The 10,680-nt window shown below is 35.8% G+C and overlaps 1 long non-coding RNA gene across 1 annotated transcript; it reads right to left on the bottom strand.

Annotated features, from left to right (window-relative positions):
- Positions 1 to 663: 663 nt before the first annotated feature.
- Positions 664 to 1,088, bottom strand: LOC118491362. The gene is made up of 2 exons (XR_004891467.1): positions 1,028 to 1,088; positions 664 to 952 (listed from the first exon to the last, which is right to left on the bottom strand). It is a non-coding gene; the product is annotated as an uncharacterized LOC118491362 (long non-coding RNA).
- Positions 1,089 to 10,680: the final 9,592 nt, after the last annotated feature.

The following is a 10,680-nucleotide window of genomic DNA, read 5'->3' as shown; positions in this document are numbered from 1 at the left end:
TATATACTAGTCACTTACCCGCGCGATGCGGCGGGAGTGGTATCACTTAGGTTGGTGAGTTTAGGGCTATCTACGGGGATGTAGTTTCCAATGTGGCTTGTGACGACGATGGTGGTAGTGTAGCAGAATGTGATGGTCGGTTGAGGCCTTCTTCAGCGGCGAGAATCAGCGATTTGCGGCGATTGGTGGTTTCGTGATGGCGTTTGGTGGTTATTGTGCGACTCAGGAGAAAACAAAGAAAATTGTTTGATTCTAGTTATGTTACCTGAAATAGACGGACTACCTAGGCTTTTGTTGGTTCAAATTGTGATACAAATTCACAAATAACTAACATTAACTACTATATTGTAAGATGTACAAAACATAGTCAAAAATTTCCCAAACAGTCTTAGGTTTGTAAGAGTCCTTAATCTTGAATTCCTAAGGTTTGGAACTGAAATTTGTCACAAAATAAAGGATTTCCTTCAATTAGTTTCTTAAGTTCAACCAGCATCATACCTCGAGCAGATTTAGTATCTCCATATTTGGATAATTGTTCATTCTCCCTAAAGTAGTGATCTATAAAAGTCAGTCAGCAAAGGCGCGATAGATGATGCTTAATACAAAAATTAAAGTAAGATAAATAAGTTCGTTTACAGACAAATGGTTACAAACAAATCAATCGAGTCGTTAATCAAACGATTAAACGCATAAACAAAACAATAAATATGAATTTGTACATTCTGATACATATCTACTTAGAGGTGGCAGTTTTTTTATTTTTTTATTAACCATGCCGCTGCGCTCGTTGCGGCTGCCCTCACCGCGCCGCTGCGGCTGCACTTGTTGCGCTCGCATGCTCACTGCACCGATCAAATTTTAGTAAAGTACACGGATGGTAAGCCAGAGACAACTGAGGTGATGGCACCAAGCAAGAATGACACAGTGCTGAACACTGCTGTTCCCTATTACCCTGCATATACCAAACAAACTTGCGATTAGTTTATGCACAGCTATTCATAATCATTTTATCATGAAATAAGGATACCTGAACAAATGTCTCGCTCGACCAATAGTTTCCCTTGACGCATTATGCAAGGTTCGCTCGGTCCAACAACTCAAGCAAATGTTTTCTATGTTTTTTAGGGGGAAGATGGGTGCTTCTCTCCACAGGGCATACAAGACACAGGTTATTGGCGGCAGTCCGCCAAATTTAACATATAAAGTTTTTTTATATGTTAAATATGGCGAGCTGCCGCCAATAACCTATGTTTTGTATGCCCTGGGAGAGAAGCACACATGTTCCCCCTAAAATGCAAAGAAAACATTTGCTTGAGTTGTTGGACCGAGCGAACCTTGCACAGGCTCAGTTTTTGCATCACAGCCTCAAACACTTTCAGTTCAGATAGATTACACAGGCTCAGTTTTTGCATCACAGCCTCAAAACACTTTTACTTCAGACAGATTAAGAACACAAGCTCAGCTTATGCATCATAGACTCAACACTTTTAGTTCAGACAGATTAAGAACACAAGCTCAGCTTTCGCATCACAGCCTCAAACACTTTCAGTTCAGACAGATTAAGAACACAAAATCCGGAGTACACAACAAGAGTAATTTGCCACTAAACTTAAACAACCTTTAAAGCATGATGTACACGTGTTTTAAGCACAAGAAACAAATATGTAACCTGACAGACTCAGCTTATGCATCATAGCCTCAAACACTTTCAGTTCAGACATATTAAGAACACAAGCTCCGTTAGTTCTCGCAAAGTCAACCATCATAAAAAGAAATCAAGTATTAGTAAAGATTTGATATTAGTTATAACCAGTACACTATTAACTTAAAATAAATTTAATATAAATCACATTTTGTCAAGTTGCAAATATAAAAACCTTTATTCTAATGAAGCAGCGTTCAGCGTCACTAAAGCCGATTCCGAGACTCTCCAAGCAGATACACTTTCTCCGGCTGCCAGAAGATCGGAGTGAGCTTGTTCTGTAATAATAGTGATCGTGACAGTCGTTAACCAAAGGTATAACTAATTAAATTCAGTTCAGGAAAAAGCAACACTTTAATTTTGTGTGAAAGACAGCTTGCTTGTTGCAGTCTCTATAATATATCAACACTCTTCCATACACTGTTTGAAAGACACCATGCTTGAAAGACAGTATGCTTGCTTCAGTCTCTATAAATAATTCAGAGATATCTACACTCTACTCACACTTTACAAACTCTCAACTACACTCAACTGAAAGACTCAGACATGTAATTGAGAGATGAACACAACTACGGGTAAAGCCATGGCTGCAACACACGGTTGCAAAGTGAGAACTATGCAACCTGGATATTGCCCCGCCAAGATGCTACTCGGATCTTCTATGTACCCTCAAAATACAATCATCATCACAGTCTATTGTGTTATGTAACCCCGCTTTAAAGCATGATGTACAAGAGTAATTTTCCACTAAACTTAAACAACCTTTAAAGCATGATGTACAAGTGTTTTAAGCACAAGAAACACATATGTAACCTCACAGGCTCAGCTTATGCATCATAGCCTTAACAGTTTCAGTTCAGACATATTAAGAACAAAGCTCAGCTTATGCATCATAGAGTCGACAGGCTCAGCTTATGCATCATAGCCTCACAGGCTCAGCTTATGCATCATAGAACACTTGGGAAATGAAAAAGTATATCAAAACATCCCACAGAACAAACTAAAATCAAAAGTACATAACAATCTATCTTTTCACTATTCCATATATAAAATTGACCTAACTATCATAATTTTCATTGAACTACAACAATTATCATCCCCAAAAATGACCTAAATATCATAATTATCACAAAACCATGACACTTATCAGTCCTAAAATTAAAGGAAAAGATCAAAATATAACAGAACAAAGTAAAATCAAAACTACAAAAACAATTTATCCTTTCACTATGTCATATCTGAAATTAACCTAACTATCATCACCAAAAATACAAATTCAAATATCACAAAACTTTCAACCTAATTTGAAATAACCGCATCTACTAACAAATCCACATCAAGATTAAAGATAAATCAACATTTAGAACCTAACCTGAGTCGATTCATCACAAAACACATGCGAAAATCCTCCGTAAACCTCAGCTTTCGTCCTTCGAACATCCGTCAAACATATGTGAAGGACAAGATGGTAATTGAACAAGGTGTTGAAAAAACACTTAATGCACAATGTACAACTGTTAAGGCACAAGAAAACACAAACCCTTTTACCCTTTACAAGGGTATACATCTGCCGTCCAAATGTTTTACTTTCTCACACGGATAAATTGAGAGATGAACACAACTACGGGTAAAGCCATGGCTGCAACACACGGTTGCAAAGTGAGAACTATGCAACCTGGATATTGCCCCGCCAAGATGCTACTCGGATCTTCTATGTACCCTCAAAATACAATCATCATCACAGTCTATTGTGTTATGTAACCCCGCTTTAAAGCATGATGTACAAGAGTAATTTTCCACTAAACTTAAACAACCTTTAAAGCATGATGTACATCATGCTTTAAAGGTTGTTTAACTTTCTCACACGGATCAACATCAGGACCGTCCATTTGACTTCACACGGATCACCATATGCTTTCTCTCTCAATGCTCACACATCTCACAAAACAACATCAGATCTTCTCTATTGATCATCATCACAGTGAGGAAGAGCTTGACGGATGTTCAATTACCATCTTGTCCTGGATCATCATCACAGTCTATTATGCATCATAGCCTCACAGGCTCAGCTTATGCATCATAGAACACTTGGGAAACATCCAAGTGATATATCGTATAGTACTTTATAGAGACTGCAGCAAGCAAGCTGTCTTTCAGACATGTACTTTTAGATCTGTGAATCTGTGATAATACTTTTACTACTGGAAGACTCAGACATGTAATTGAGAGATGAACACAACTACGGGTAAAGCCATGGCTGCAACACACGGTTGCAAAGTGAGAACTATGCAACCTGGATATTGCCCCGCCAAGATGCTACTCGGATCTTCTATGTACCCTCAAAATACAATCATCATCACAGTCTATTGTGTTATGTAACCCCGCTTTAAAGCATGATGTACAAGAGTAATTTTCCACTAAACTTAAACAACCTTTAAAGCATGATGTACAAGTGTTTTAAGCACAAGAAACACATATGTAACCTCACAGGCTCAGCTTATGCATCATAGCCTTAAAGATAAATCAACATTTAGAACCTAACCTGAGTCGATTCATCACAAAACACATGCGAAAATCCTTCGTAAACCTCAGATTTTCACAAAACCATGACACTTATCAGTCCCAAAAATGAAGGAAAAGATCAAAATATAACAGAATAAAGTAAAATCAAAACTACAAAAACAATTTATCCTTTCACTATGTCATATCTGAAATTAACCTAACTATCATCACCAAAAATACAAATTCAAATATCACAAAAGTTTCAACCTAATTTGAAATAACCGCATCTACTAACAAATCCACATCAAGATTAAAGATAAATCAACATCTGTCTTTCAGACATGTACTTTTAGATCTGTGAATCTGTGATAATACTTTTACAACTGGCAGACTCAGACATGTAATTGAGAGATGAACACAACTACGGGTAAAGCCATGGCTGCAACACACGGTTGCAAAGTGAGAACTATGCAACCTGGATATTGCCCCGCCAAGATGCTACTCGGATCTTCTATGTACCCTCAAAATACAATCATCATCACAGTCTATTGTGTTATGTAACCCCGCTTTAAAGCATGATGTACAAGAGTAATTTTCCACTAAACTTAAACAACCTTTAAAGCATGATGTACAAGTGTTTTAAGCACAAGAAACACATATGTAACCTCACAGGCTCAGCTTATGCATCATAGCCTTAAAGATAAATCAACATTTAGAACCTAACCTGAGTCGATTCATCACAAAACACATGCGAAAATCCTTCGTAAACCTCAGATTTTCACAAAACCATGACACTTATCAGTCCCAAAAATGAAGGAAAAGATCAAAATATAACAGAATAAAGTAAAATCAAAACTACAAAAACAATTTATCCTTTCACTATGTCATATCTGAAATTAACCTAACTATCATCACCAAAAATACAAATTCAAATATCACAAAAGTTTCAACCTAATTTGAAATAACCGCATCTACTAACAAATCCACATCAAGATTAAAGATAAATCAACATCTGTCTTTCAGACATGTACTTTTAGATCTGTGAATCTGTGATAATACTTTTACAACTGGCAGACTCAGACATGTAATTGAGAGATGAACACAACTACGGGTAAAGCCATGGCTGCAACACACGGTTGCAAAGTGAGAACTATGCAACCTGGATATTGCCCCGCCAAGATGCTACTCGGATCTTCTATGTACCCTCAAAATACAATCATCATCACAGTCTATTGTGTTATGTAACCCCGCTTTAAAGCATGATGTACAAGAGTAATTTTCCACTAAACTTAAACAACCTTTAAAGCATGATGTACAAGTGTTTTAAGCACAAGAAACACATATGTAACCTCACAGGCTCAGCTTATGCATCATAGCCTTAACAGTTTCAGTTCAGACATATTAAGAACACAGGCTCAGCTTATGCATCATAGAGTCGACAGGCTCAGCTTATGCATCATAGCCTCACAGGCTCAGCTTATGCATCATACCCTCACAGGCTCATCTTATCCAAGCCATCTAGGTCGTATAACTTAGGACCTTAGTCCGACAACCATCAAACTCTGCCATCTGTCCGGCCCTTAGAAACACCTTTGTCTTACTAATCTGCATGTGACATATAAACAAACAAGTAAACATAAAAAAAATTAAAAAGGTAAATCCTAACTAAAACATCGGATGTAGGAAATAACCGCATCTACTAACAAATCCACATCAAGATTAAAGATAAATCAACATTTAGAACCTAAGCTGAGTCGATTCATCACAAAACACATGCGAAAATCCTTCGTAAACCTCAGATTTTCACAAAACCATGACACTTATCAGTCCCAAAAATGAAGGAAAAGATCAAAATATAACAGAATAAAGTAAAATCAAAACTACAAAAACAATTTATCCTTTCACTATGTCATATCTGAAATTAACCTAACTATCATCACCAAAAATACAAATTCAAATATCACAAAAGTTTCAACCTAATTTGAAATAACCGCATCTACTAACAAATCCACATCAAGATTAAAGATAAACCTAACCTGAGTCGATTCATCACAAAACACATGCGAAAATCCTTCGTAAACCTCAGATTTCGTCGTTCGAACATCCGTCAACCGCTTCACCAGAAAAGTAAGAATCACAAAAGAACATGGTAAGATATATAACACTCATTGCAACAACATCAGAACATCAAACGGATCCCTTGCCAGATAAAGCTTGTGATAGATCTCATGAAACCCTAGATCTGCTCATGAAACGGATCTGGTGATAGATTCAAACTGATCTGGTGATAGATCTCATGAAACCCTAGATCGCCGAGAAGAGAGAGAGAAGAGAGAGAGAAGAAGATCTGATGTTGTTTTGTGAGATGTGTGAGCATTGAGAGAGAAAGCATATGGTGATCCGTGTGAAGTCAAATGGACGGTCCCGATGTTGATCCGTGTGAGAAAGTAAAACATTTGGACGGCAGATGTATACCCTTGTAAAGGGTAAAAGGGTTTGTGTTTTCTTGTGCCTTAACAGTTGTACATTGTGCATTAAGTGTTTTTTCAACACCTTGTTCAATTACCATCTTGTCCTTCACATATGTTTATTAAAGTAGTATAGATATATATATATTGTTGAAAAACAATATTTTGATGAAAAGGTTCATAGTATATTTGAAAATATACCTTGGATTTAAGAAAGTTGAATAAGTAATATATTAAAATATATTTCAGTTCCAAAATAGTCAAACAGATGGTATATTAAATGTACTTTAGTTGTCAAAATAATAGTTTTCAGTAGTATATCAAAAGTATACTTTAGATTTATAAATAAGATATCAAAAACTATGTTTTGGTTTTGTAAATAACATATCAAAATATGCTTTGGATTGATAAATAACATATTAAACTACGTTTTGGTTTTGTAAATAACATATCAAAATATGCTTTGGATTTGATAAATAACATATTAAACTATGTTTTGGTTATTAACAAAATATATGTTGGTTTTGTACAATACCACACATGAGAGTATATCGGATTATACTTTTGGGAGTATATCAAAATATACAATAAAAGTGTGATTTAAGAATTCATTCAGACCTAGTGCATCAAACTACACCTTTGAGACTATAGGAATACCACGAAGGCAATCCCTATTTGGATGGAGAAATAAATTGGTTTCAGACATTCCATGACAACAGGAATGAGGTGTCAAATCCTATAGCGCTATATCATACTACCAACCGGTCTGGTGAACAAAATAAGTACTATTCCAACAATTTATTTTATAATCTTTGAAAAATCAGTGTTCAGGCCATAAATAATCATTCAGTTTGTCAAAAGATAAGTACTAACATGTATAATCAATTATACTTTGAAATCATGAAAATAACAGATAGGTACACATGTTTCACCCCAAAATGTTTGAAAACAGTAAAAGAGGGGACTATGTACTCACTTGAGGGTGCTTAGAAGTCTTGAACAACTACCAAGCAAGCTAGAGGAGTCCCGGAAATCAAACGGCACCTAATATAAGTAACTACATAAATAAACCGGACCTAAAACGGAGGATTGGATCGGATGAGGTCTCGTAAACCAAATGAGTGTGGGATCTCATATGATATGGTTTAACAAGGCCTACATACTAAAAAGAAACCTAACCTAAGTGCTTACGACCCGTTTAGGTAGCTTATGCTACTTTAACGTGTCGTTCGTTTAAAACGCGTTCGGACTGCCTAACTCGTCCTACGACAAGTATTATATGCCCTAACATGTTTAATTATGTTGCATAATCATTTAAATGACAAAAGTTTGGGTTACATATGCTTAAATATCAATTATGCATGAAAAAGGCATTTTGGTCATTTTCCTAAGGCATATAAACTACCTATCATACAACTACTTAAACGAAGTGACCATAAGGTATAACCTCGGAAGGTTATTCCCTATACAACTATGGTCACTTAAAGTGTTTGGTCGGATCCTAAAGATCGACCAAACGGGTCGGGTTCGAAAGTATAAGCGATTGTTTAGATCGCTTACCTTACGACCCTACATAAGCACTAATCTAAAAGTGACGAGCTAAACATGTTTAAAACATGTTTAACAAAGTTTGAAAACAAGTTGGATATCAAAACAAACGGTTTTGATACCTAACAGTAGTTTGGTTACAAAGTACGCATAAACACGCATTTTGGCCGAAACTACGACTCGTCACTACACCTAATCAACGTGGTAATCAGTAGGCATAGTCACTAGGGACTATAACCATCGTGATTACGCTCACGTAGCGAAGTTCAAACGAATTTCGTGTTGACCATAAACTGGTCAACGCAGAAACACAAACACAGTTTGACTTTCAGACTCGAAAAGCGATAAAAGAACGAAGGAATACTTACAGAAGGTCCCCGCAAGCTTTGATCCGATTTACCCTCAGGTATGAAGAGTATTCTTCAACTTAGAGGGCCAAAATCAGATCAAATGTGGGTTTAGAATGAAAGGGGTGGGTATTTATAGATTTCCTAGAACCGTTAAGATCGTTTCTCGATTCCCGAGCTTCGATCATGGCCCTACATTTGCACCCACTGATTTAAGAAACCATGGGAACCCCAAAACCAGCCCACAAGATAGAAAACAAGCAAAGAAAACCATGGGAATAGGTGGGAAAGGCCAGATTCAATGTTTCTGCAATTCTGATGTGCTGGGCACTGCTTACGAACTGTAAGCAAAGGTCCATACGGACCGTAAGGGACCTGCAGACCAGCAACTTTCAAAAATGACAGATTTAGCCCCTAAAGCCCCAAACTTGGTTTCCGATGCATTTTTGACACGTTTAAGCCCCTTTAACCCCATTTCAAAGTTCTAAAATGAAGTTAAGGTATAGGGAACTTAAAATGTGATAAAAAGTATCTCGGATGTCGGATTGTTTGGTCGTACGGTTGCGTTGTTCGGTTAATTACGACGGAAGTCGTAACGAACGCAAAAACGATCCAAATTAAGCGACGAATGAAATTTTATCATGCCAATCACTAAAATAAAATATTTTAATGATTACATAAATTTTTGGATGTCCGGATGTATTCAGAACGTCAGATATGCGCGAAAATGCAAACTTATGCACTTTTTGATGCCTTTAGTCCCTGAATGACCAAAGGTTTATTTTTGTGCACCAAACACCTCAAAGCCTATTGATAAGCTATGTAAAGGATATTTAGGGCATATTTAACTTATGATCAAGTTCCGGAATGTTCGTTACAGTACAAATCGGCATACTTTCGCAGTTTGTCGAATTTAGTCCCTGTAAGCGAATAAACTTGATTTCGTCACACCCAACCCTCCAAAACTTATTTCTAAGTTATGTAAAGGTTATTTAAGGTATGTTAAGCCTATTTCACTATTCCGGAGTGTTCGTTGCATTAAATTGGTTATATTTACACATCAGTGCGCGTATAACCTTCAAGAAAGCGATTTAAAGCTTGAAATCGAACAAGAATTGATACGTGCAAACGATACACATATTTATACAAATCCCAAGTATGAAACACAATATTTCATTGGTTTGGCATTTGTTTGATGGTTGGAGTAACACAGGTGTCACACCCCGACCACGTAAAACAACAAGACGTGGCGGAAACGTCGGGGAGTGTCGTAACAAAATCATTGTTTCACAACCATGGATCAAATAAGTTTTGTTTTATTGAATCATTGAACTCATTGCTTTATTACAAATCAAATAAATACAAATATTTTCTTTCAGATTTTAAAGTCGCTATGGCACGAGTCCATCCTAAGTGTAGCATGTATCAACAATCATCACAAAGCAGCACCTGAGACATGTGTGAAAATATGTACGTCAGCATAACAATGCCTGTGAGATACATAGGTTTTATTGATTTAGGATTCATGACTTATAAGTTTAAAGAAAAAGTGTTTAAGAAAAGTTAGTCATGATCCTTGTAAAATGCTTTTGTTTTGTAAATCATATAAAAATTGATAAGAAAACAGTTGATATAAAAGAAAGATGTATATATATATATATATATATATTGTTGAAAAACAATATTTTGATAAAAAGGTTCATAGTATATTTGAAAATATACCTTGGATTTAAAAAGTCGCATAAGTAATATATTAAAATATATTTCAGTTCCAAAATAGTCAAACAGATGGTATATTAAATGTACTTTAGTTGTCAAAGTAATAGTTTTCAGTACTATATCAAAAGTATACTTTGGATTTATAAATAAGATATCAAAAACTATGATTTGGTTTTGTAAATAACATATCAAAATATGCTTTGGATTGATAAATAACATATTAAACTATGTTTTGGTTTTGTAAATAACATATCAAAATATGCTTTGGATTTGATAAATAACATATTAAACTATGTTTTGGTTATTAACAAATATACGTTGGTTTTGTACAATACGACACATGAGAGTATATCAGACTATACTTTTGGGAGTATATCAAAATATACAATAAAAG

Source organism: Helianthus annuus, chromosome 4 (genome assembly GCF_002127325.2).
Source record: "Helianthus annuus cultivar XRQ/B chromosome 4, HanXRQr2.0-SUNRISE, whole genome shotgun sequence".
NCBI lineage: Eukaryota > Viridiplantae > Streptophyta > Magnoliopsida > Asterales > Asteraceae > Helianthus > Helianthus annuus.
The sequence above is the reverse complement of the archived record's forward strand: the minus strand, read 5'-3'. Positions and strand labels throughout refer to the sequence as shown.